We start from the raw sequence: 11,637 nt of genomic DNA, 5'->3' as shown, positions 1-11,637 counted from the left end.
TTACCTGTAATCACATTGCATTGTAAATTACCAAATGCCACCAAAGATGCTATAGATAAGAGATTAAGTAGCTATACATTAATATTAAACTTATAATTGACATGAATGTCATAAAAACTTGTTGCCAACAATAATAACAGATAAAATGACAGGAATAGTTTGTTGGAAATAAAAAGGGAAGTAAATGAAGACACTTTATAGTTTTTGTCGATAGCCACAGTTGGTAACGAATTTAAATTCAACAAACGGGCTAGAAAATGATAAACAAACATTGGAATACATTGATATCAATATAAATGGATTAAATTTTGAGCAAATTTTGGGAATAAATTATAAGGACTAAGAAAATAAGTCACATAATATTTAAAGTGTTAAAAAAAAGATGCAAATTATTTTAGTTGATTCAATGACAAAAACAATACATGACGCGAACAAAAGATAGGCTAGACAAAATAGATAAAACAATAGAGAAAACCATACAAAAATTATAAAACACTACATCATGCCTACTAGCTAATTATGTACTCATCACTTTAAATAGCGAAGTAGCACAAAACGTAAAAGACCAACTTGAATGATTAGCATAAATCGGGACATTAATATGCAGGAAAGTTTAAAATTCATAATAATTAATGCATTCATTGTAAACAATGGCTAACTTTATCTTCGTAAAGCATGAGACCCTATGATCAAAAAATGCTATAAGTAAAAGTAGTAATCAAAAAAATTTAAGTCAATGTGTAAAAGAGAATTTACTAAAAGGTAAATTATTAAAAACTAAAAAAGTTGATCACTTACAATCCTTATTATCAGCGAAACAATAAGTAAAGCAAAGCTCTTTGTAAAAAATAAATAAATAAATAAGATCAATAAGGAAAATCAAGAATTAATGAAGACTGGTTACATTGAAAATCAATATGCAAATGAACAACTTCGACCTAATCACACACAGAGTCTATTTGTCTCACTAAGTTATAAAGAAAGAATGAGATTTATGCAAAGCTTGAGTTAACTAGTTTTATTGAGTTAACAATGATTGGACTATTATGGGATGGTCAAATTTTGGGAAGAATGAATATCCTTCTCATAGCTAAAGGAAGAAGAGGTCACATAGAAGCGTGCCAATCTTGTTAGATGACCTATCCTTCCCTTAATAGTGAAAAGGATTTTTTTTTTCTAGCCAAAATTCAACCATGAATGATAATACAAAACATCATTGCTCTGAACCAACTATGTAAATTAGAAAATAATATAAAGTGGCCAACCAAAATCCTCAAATAATCCTACAAAACTAAATCATAATAGGAACATAGAGGTTTAAATTACCAATCAAACAATGATATGAACCAAGCAACAAAATTACGATAATCAAACTTTTAAAAAAAATGTGAATTATTTAAATATAAAGTGAACAGTGTGATATCCATTTCCCTAAAAAGGATGTTTTTAACAGTGAATTATTTTGCATGCTGAAACATAAATTCATGCTTGATAACAATTAAATAAAAAAATAAACATGACTCAATTCACATATTTATTACCAAGAACGACTTAAAAAATACTAAATGTTGATTTCAATTGCATTTTAAGTTCTCATCAGAGGGAGATGCTTACACTTTGAAAAATGGCAAGAACAATTTGAAATTTGCATAAAATGCCAAAATATATGTAAGACAATGACCAAGAAAGCATGTATCTTGGTTGGACTGAAATCAACAAAGTAAACCATAATAACTTTGATAAGCAATTGGTTAGAGCTTATCTCAAAAAAGAACATAACAAATTAAAAAGAGGGAGAACAATATGAAGTTTGTATTAAGACAAAATATGAAAGTATAACAGTCAATCATAAAACACACGAAAGAGACAAATTAAGCAAAAATGTATCTTTATTGATGAAAGCAGATGCAAGATATCTAGTAAAAAAATATGTAGCATAATAATAAATCATAGACAACACGAAAGAGACAAAGTAGCCAAATATGTATCTTTATTGACGAAAGCATATGCAAGATATCCAATGAAAAATATGTAGCATAATAAATTATAAAAACATGTAAGACAGTGATTAAGTTAAATGCATCTAGACTGAACTGAAGTTAACAATGGAAATCATAATAATTTTGATAAACAACTCCTAAAGCCAATGGCTTGCATAATGGTGAATGATACATTGAAAAATAGGAAAAACAATTTGTACTTTGTTGCAAAACAAAATAAAAAGCATAATAATCAATTACAAAACACGTGAAAGACATAGACGAAACAGAAACATATGCATAAGCAACTTGTATAGACTCTAAGTGCGAAAAAAAGAGCACATAGAAAAATAATTAGAACAGTTGGAAATTTATGGGACCATAAAAAGCATAAAAATAAATGATAAAATACATTAAAGACACGAATAACATGAAAAGCATTACAATAAATCATAAAACACATGAAAGACACAGATTAAGGAAAAATGCATCTTCCTTAAACTAAAATTCTCAACATAACAAATCATCAAAGAGATAAATGTAAAAAAGCACAACAATTAAATAGGAAAATTCCATATAGTCCATAAACATTTAACCTGTTGCTTCAAGTTCATTGGAAAACAAAGATGACAAAAAAAGCAATAAGGAAACTAATGAAATGGGCATTCAAACCTGACACTATCTGAGTAAGATACTAAAGCAAAGAGATGCACAACCAAGCCAATGACAAAAAAGCAAAAGCACTTTTAACTTTCATGATAAAAAAATATATGCATTATTTGTATAACATGAAACAAACTAATTGTTTTAACCACGAATCATTGAAAAAATGTATAGAAACAAAGACATTGTAACAATCTTCGAGAAACAAAGCAAATATAACTTCAGGATAAAATAAACAATTAAAGAAAAATACATTTAAAAGGGAAACAATTAAAACAAAATACTCCATACAATCAATAAAGGTTGAGGCTCCTGATCCAAGTTTCCTGCAATGGGAAAACAATAAAGAAATTAATAAAAAATGTCAGGATAAAATCTACAAAATAAACCATCAAAGAGCAATACAAGAAAAACAGCAATAAATAAAGTTAAGAACTTCATACAGGTAACAAATACTCAAACGGAGAATATAATACAACTTCTCATTGAACATCATGTGAAATTCAATACAAAATATCTCATTTTTTCCCAAAAAGGAATGGCAAAAGGGAAATTTAAAATTGAATCATAATAACAACTTGAACAACATAATAGATCAAACAAATTCATAGCAAACCCCAAAACAATATAAAAAAGAACAAAAATTTCATCCCACAAAGAAAAGAAATTTAACAAACCAAATAATAAAATTAACAATTCAAATAATGGGACAAAGCAAGGAAGTATGCAACAAAGAAAAAAAAAGGTAAAAAAAAAAACAAAAGTAAACAATCACAAATGCGAAAATGATTCCCACTCGAGAAAACCTTAACCAACGAGATAAACAAAGAAAAGGAATGCAAAGAGAGGCGTAAACAAAATCAAGATATGAGAAACACATATAAAAACTTCTAGTAAGTCAAAAAATAGTTAGCAAGGATGATAAGAACTAATTGATAGATGCAAAGAAGGCATAGTTGCGCAGGCAAAACACAGCACCTATTTCAACATAGACAAATTGCCAAGCCAACAACATCAATTTGGTGGGTGCAAATCCCAAGAAACCAATAGAGAAAAAAAAGAGTCACTAGCAACTCAATGGACATGGCAAGAAACATAGGGAGAGATTGCCCACGCCACCCACCCAAGCAAACTCGAGACACCCAACCAAATAATAAATCCTTAACTTTGAAAACCCATTAAAATAAACACAGGTAAAGTAAACAGCAAAAAGACCCAAGACATCTCTCAATCGGCTCAAATTGGGAGGAGATTCAACAATGAGAAAAAGCTCAAGCCAACTAAATAACCCTTGGCTTCCAAAATCAAATGCCATTAAAAAGCTAGGTGTCATCAATTGGTTAAACAAAGTAAAAAAAACAATGGGCTCCTTCCCCTGCCCAAGATACCCACTTAATAACCCCTTGTCTACTTCTGAAGCCAAGGTCTTCTAGGTTCTAAAACAAAGCAAATGAAAGCCCCCCATTTGAAAATGAAACCAAAGCTAAATAACACTTCCCCACAGCACCATGCAGCAACAACGAGTGCATCCATGTGTCAGAATCTTAAGAAGTCGTACGACCTCCCTTTTATATAGAGATATTAATATATTATAAGTTTATATAAATAATAATATATATTATAATTAATAACTTTATAAGTTATAATTTTTGTAATGTTAATACAAAATAAAAAGTAAATATTTTATATTAAAAGTATATATATAATAATTATATTCCTTTGTAATATAGTATGATATTAATATTATATAAATATAATTAATAATATAAAATTTTTAATTTAAATATGTTACTGTAATCACATTAATAATTTCAATAACCATACTTTTCATATATTTGTCAATTTTTGACCAAAGGAATTCCTTGCAAAGTTGGTAAATATCTTAAATGCCTTTTATCTTTACCTACGTTCGAAGCTAAACACTAACAAAATTGTACATCTTTAATTTAATTGTTTAAATAATAATAAAATAGTTATAAATGGGTATTAAGTTCGAGGTGGGTACTCGAGGAATATTATACGAGTAGTGAAATCACTACTCGAACCAGTCCCAAACTTGCGGGTACCCTCCCGTAAGGTACCCATTGCTATCCTTACTCACAAGTAACCATCCTTCACTATCTTTTTATTTTTTTCTGGCATAATATATAAAAAAATTTTCTAAACTATTCAAAAAAATTTAAATAAGTCTTTATCCTTTTATTACATTCAATCAAGCCTCTATACTTTTATTTTGAGTCAAATAAGCTATTATATTTTTATTTTGAGTCAAATAAGATTTTATGATTAATGATTAACTTAGTCAAAATGTTATTTGTCATTTTATGCTGCGTGGTGCTAACATGACTTGCTAACATATCATAATTAATGATGATGTGGCATGTTGATATATCATAATTGATGATGATATAATATGCTAATTCAGCATAATAACATAATTATGTGATTTTTTCTACTCTCCACATCAACGCCATATCAATGTCATGTGAATATAAAATGACAAGTGACATTTTGATTAATGATAATTGTTAAAACACGAAATTAAAAATCAAGAAATTAGCTTCAAAACGTGTATCAATGTCAGTATCTTTAAGGTTTTATTCACCTCCACTTATAGTGCATAAAAAAGTTACCTACATATAAACCTTGAAGATACAATGAAACCTACTGATTGACAGTATTTTGCACCGACAAAATCAATCCACCGAATAGTCATCGAAGTATGACAACGTTGTCAAACTTATATAAGATTTTTCCACAACAAAATTGTATAGAAGGAAACTTAGAGAATATGAAAGAACGAGAGATTATTATTCTATTGTTTAAAGGAGGGTTCTTTTTATAGGCTTAAATGCTTATTTCCAACAAACATAGTTTGTGTCTATTTTAAATAGTCAAAAATGTTGGTCTTTTTCCAACAGAGGTGACTGTTTTTTTTTTAATTTGCAATAAACATAACCTTTTTTTTTCTAATTTCTAACAGACATAACTTTTCCTTTTATTCTAATATGGGATTGTGTTCCATATTTATTTGAAAATGTCTAACAATCCTCCCCCACCATTTTCAAGTTAATCCAAATTTTTTCTAATCTTGGAAATCGATTGCATAAATGATGGTGTCTTCCAATTGAACCTTCACTTAATGAAAACATGTTAAAATTAATTGAAATTGTATAGTAAACTATGCTTTGAACCAGTTATTCCATTTGGTTTACCGAACACACCTTACACACTGATTTCAACATCAATGAATGCATAGTACTCAATAACGTTTTTATGGTCATGTGTTTGCATTCTTTTTTCATGAGTGCTATTAAAGCCAAGCTCTTGAGCTCCTAGAAGCAACCATAGTTCACACTTACATAGGTACATCTCATCAAGAATGCCTCTATAACTAAAGCATTCTACCAAATTTATGTTATAGGTCTATTAAGAGTATATAACTCATCTTTTCCTTACCATTACAAGTACCTAGCACATTACTTAGGATGGAATATAATATATCATATTATAGTGCTAACAGCATCATACAGATAGTGTATTTTGTCTTAATGATCTCAAGACTTGATGTTATACTAAGCATTGAGTCGAGTTTCCACCATGGGTGACTTTCAATTTATGAGCTTGAGCCTCATCCCCTTTGAGTTCTTATTTGCAATATCTTTAGCAAAACTTTTTGTTAAAAGATCTGACAAGTGTTCACTGGACCTCACAAAAGTTATAATGATCACTCCATCAGAAATTAATTGTAAGACATAGTTATGTCTTAATCCAATGTGTATAGACTTTTCATTATACACATGGCTATAATCTTTTACTAGAGTTATTTCACTATCACAATTGATAGAAATTGAAAAAACTGGTTTAGGCCATAAAGTCACACCATAAAGTAAATTTCTTACCCATTCGGCTTCCTTAGTGGTAGCAACAAATGCAATAAAATTTGCTACATGGTAAAATCCGTTATACACATTTGTTTCTTAAGCCCCTAAGAAATGGCACCCCCACAAAGTATGAAGATCCATCCAGTTGTTGAAGCAAGATCTTCTAAACTTGTAATCAAACTAGCATCTGGATATCCTTCTAGTACTAATGGATGTCTATTATAGCCAAGTCCATAATCGATTGTATTCTTTAAGTACTTTAGTATTCTATTTATGGCTTGCTAATACAAAATACTTAGATTACTATGTACCTACTTAAGTTTCCAATAGCAAATGTTATATCTAACCTTATAAATGTCATTGCATTTATTAAGCAACCAATCATTCTTACATATTATAATTGATCAATAACCCTACCATTATTAGGTACTAATTTAATTTGAGTATCTATGAGTGCAGATGCTAATATACAATTATTATGATCAAACCTTCTTTTTTATGTTTTTGAACACCTTTAAAATGTAAAGCAATTGTGACAAAGTAATATCATTTTCATCTTAGAATATTTTAATTCCTAAGATAACATCTGCTACACCTATATCTTTCATTACAAAGTTATTTTACAAAAACTTCTTGGAAAGTTATTTTGTCAACTTGTTCCAAATCTGTATCAAATATTAGCATATCATCCATATATAAGCAAATCATAACACCTTTTCTATTTTGGAACTTGCTATATATGCAATTCTCAGATTCATTTATGTTATAGCCTTTGGCTAAAATGACTTCATCAAATTTTTGATGCCATTGTTTTGGTGTTTGTTTAAGCCCATATAACAATTTGACAAGTTTACAAACTTTATGCTCTTGTCTTGAGACAACAAATCTTTCTAGTTGCTCCATGTAGACTTCCTCTTCTAATTCATTATTTAAAAATACTGTTTCAACACCCATTTAGTGAATTACCAATTTATAAATTGATGCAAGGGAGATTAGAAGTCTAATTGTAGCAATTCTTGCTATTGAAGCATAAGTACCAAAGTAGTCAATCTCTTACTTTTTTGTAAAGCCTTTAGCTACTAATCTTGCTTTGAACTTGTCCATGGTTCCATCCACCTTTATTTCTCTTTGAAAATCCATTTATAACCTATTAGTTTAGAACCTGGTGGAAGATCAACCAAAAATCTAAGTATTATTTCCCATTAGTAAGTCCATCTCATTATTGATTGCATCCTTCCAAAATGCATAATCTTAAGACTTCATTGCCTCATCATATGTAATAGGGTCTAATTCTAAATTAAAATAATAAAGAATTTTATTGGCAATACTTTCTCTTGTTTTTTTTACAAGGACATATATAAGTCTAAATCAAAATCTTTTACCTTTCTAGCCCTTTTACTTTTCCTTATTTCTGAACTAGATTCATCATTAATTCTATTTTGTTCCAATAGAATATCATTTGATTGAATTGATTGTAATGGCTGTAGTCATCTTGAAATATATTTGAAAATATTTTCATTAAATATTGCATCTCTTAATTCAATAATAGTGTTGACTAAAATTAAATCATTTGGTTCAATTACCATTAACCCATATGCTTTACTATGTTATGCACATCATATGAATATGCATTCTATTCTTCTTTCACCTAATTTCTTTCTTTTGGGTTTTGGAACTTTAATTACAACTTTACATCCCTAAACCTTCAAATAACTAAGGTTTGACCTCCTTTTCTTTCATTGCTCATATGGGGTCATTTTAGTTTCTTTTTTAGGAAATGCATTTAATACGTGACAAGCTGTTGATAAAACTTCTCCCCAAAAACCTTTTCCTAGACCTGAATATGATAACATAGCATTTACCATTTCAATTAAGACCCTATTTTTTCTTTTTACCACATCGTTATGTTGTGGTGTGTAAGGTACTAAAATATGATGGATTATCCTAATGGAGGCAAAATAATTTAGACTATAATATTCTCCACCTTTATATGATCTTAAGCATTTGATAAAAGATTCACATTGTAATTCAACTTCTAATTTATAAATCTTAAATTTATAAAGTACTTTATCGTTAGAATGTAGCAAATATATATAGCAATATCTACAAAAATCATCAATAAATGTGACAAAATATTTCTTTTTAGTTAATGTAGATGTACTATGCATATCACAAACATCACTATGTATTAGTTCAAGTATTTTTACTATTTCTTTTAACTTTAGGAAAAGGATTTTTAGTTATTTTTGTTAGCATGCATGTATTGCATTATTCAATATTTTGATTAAATTCTAAAATTAACTGTATTTTATACATATCATCTAATTTTCTATAATTTAAATGTCTTAATTTATTATGCCATAAATAAGAAGATTCAACCATATAAGTAGAAGTAGCAATCTTACTCTTATTATTAATAATATTTAGTTTGAACATTTTGTCACACATGTAACCTTTCGCAATAAATATTCTCCATTTGAACAAAATGAATTTATTTGCCTCAAATATAAGTTTGAAACCAAACTTATTCGATAGACTTCTAGACACTAAATTTTTCCTAACTTTTGGAGCATAGTATCAAAGTTAAATTTTTTCAAAAGTGAACTCAATTTCGATAATCCTTTTGTCTTTAATTGCTACTGTAGAAGAATTTCTCATGTATAAGAATTTTCCATACTCACTTGGTGCGAAATTCTTGAAAAGAATCTTGTTGTTACACACATACTTTGTTGCTCCTTAATCAACCCACCAGACATCATTTTCTTTAAGCACATTAATTTCAAAAGTCATGGCTACAAAATTTTCAAAAGCATTTCTACTTGAAGAATCATTTTTCTTCTTCAATAATCGACATTCTTTCTTGAAATGTCCTATTTTCTGCAATGGAAGTATGTGTTTTTGTTCTGTCTTTTTAATTTCGGACCATGGCAATCTATTTGAACTTCTTTTTGGTTGATTTAGTAGTATGTCATTCCTCCACAGTATGTACTTTGGCTCCATCAAAACATCAACTTGTTCTTTTTTCCAGTATTCCTATTCAATTCGAAGATGATTTGCTAAAGCCTTAAGAGTTATTTCTTCTTTTTTGTGCTTTAGACTTCTTCTAAAGTCTTTCCATGATAGAGGAAAGCTTATCTATAATAGAAGACAACTATAGTTTCATCCATGTTCATCTTATACTGTTTAAACTGATTAAGTAGTCTTCCAATTTCACGTAGTGGTACAATAACTAAATGGGCATTGACCATTTGATAATTATTAAAGCGGCTGATAAGAAGGTTTTTATTTGTTGCATCTTTTGTCATGTTCTTAGCTTCTAGTTTGTCTCATAATTCTTTTGCAATAGCCTGATTTTGGTATGTGTCAAATAAGCCATCAACCAAACCATTTAAGTTGCGACCCTTGCACATATAATCGGCATTGTCCTATTTTTGCCTTTCTCTAGTTGCAACAATAGACTCATTTTTGCTCTCTTCTAGTCTAGGTGTAGTCAAGACATTGAGAACCTTCAATGTTGACAATAGGAAATGTATCTTTTTCTACAATCTTAGAAAGTTGCCACCATCAAACCGATCCAATTTCACAAAGTCAGAAGCCAATTCTCTTAGTGTTTCACTTGCGGCAACCATTGTTGAAATAAGATAAAACCTTAAGATTGTTAGAACATGGAACTAAAAATCAAGAAATTGGCTTCAAGGCATGTATCAATGTCACTGTCCTTAAGATTTTATTCACCCTCACTTGCAGTGTATAAAATAGTTATCAACATATAAATCTCAAAAATATAATGAAGCCCAATATTGATGGAGTTTTGCATTCACAAAATCAATTCACTGAGCACTCACCAAAGTATGACAAGATTATTAAATTTATATAAGTTTTTTTAACAGCAAAATGATATTGAAGGAAACTTGAAGAATATGAAAGCAAGAGATTGTTATTCTGTTGTACATTTTGTTATTTATAGGCTTAGATGTCTATTCCCAATAGACATAGTTTGTATCTATTTCAAACAAACATAATTTGTGTATGTTTTAATAGACATGACTCTTCTTTTATTTTCTTATTTCCAATAGACATAACCTTTCCTTTATTTTCTAATTTCCAACAAACATAACTTTTCCTTTTATTCCAATGTGGAATTGTGTCCCATATTTATTTGAAAATGTCCAACAATAATTAATCATTCATTAGTCATAAGGGATTATTGACTCAAAATAAAAATATAAAAACTTGATTGAATGCAATAAAAGTTTAAAGGCTTATTTGAATTTTTTAAAATAATTTAAGAGTTTATTCGAACATTATGCTTTTTTATTTTTTTGACTTGAAGATCTTCTTTGCAAGGATTATCATCATTGTAACTAAAAATGAAAATGATACTAAAAAAGTTGGACGCAAGTGCATTAAGGCACATGAGGTGAAATTTTGTTTAATTCGATAATTTGATTAATAAATAATTTTCATTCAATTTTAAAGATTAATTACTGCATTAATTGAACCAATCAGATTATTCACCCTTAAACCGAATTAAATGTGTGTGTTTCTCTTATCCAAGCAAACACCCAACACTGTAAACTAGGTCTCTAAGCACAGTAAAAAATTGGCTAGGTTTGCCAATTAATGAACTGGTGGATTAATCCTTGGGTAACTTTTTGGGGTGCATATATTTTGTTAAAAAATACATTTAAATTACATAATCAAGAAACCATTGCAATTGATCTCTTATTCAACTACTTGTTAATTTGTTTTAATGGTTTTCATCATTGAAAATGCCCCCTATATAATTGTGATAGCAATTGGAAACATTAGTGCTAATTAAAATACAAATAAGCTTTTCAAAATATTTTAAATATACAAATCATGAATAGAGGCAGAAGGAGAGGGGTGGTGGCCACCCCTCAATTTTAATTTTTTTTATTTTTATGGGTATAAAATTCATAATATTCAACTTTGCCACTCCTAAACAAAGCAAATGAGTTAGTTTGGAGTAGTAGTAACAAATTTAACTTTTAAAGGTTCAATTCAATTCTTTCTATACCCAAAGTTTAAAATTAATTTTTTTTTCTTTTTTTTTCTCTTATAAGTATAGGCATAATACTCAAATAATC

This window comes from Theobroma umbraticum, unplaced genomic scaffold (assembly GCF_002168275.2).
Source record: "Theobroma umbraticum cultivar Fairchild unplaced genomic scaffold, ASM216827v3 scaffold_50.0, whole genome shotgun sequence".
In the NCBI taxonomy this organism is placed as follows: domain Eukaryota; kingdom Viridiplantae; phylum Streptophyta; class Magnoliopsida; order Malvales; family Malvaceae; genus Theobroma; species Theobroma umbraticum.
This window is presented reverse-complemented; position numbering follows the sequence as displayed.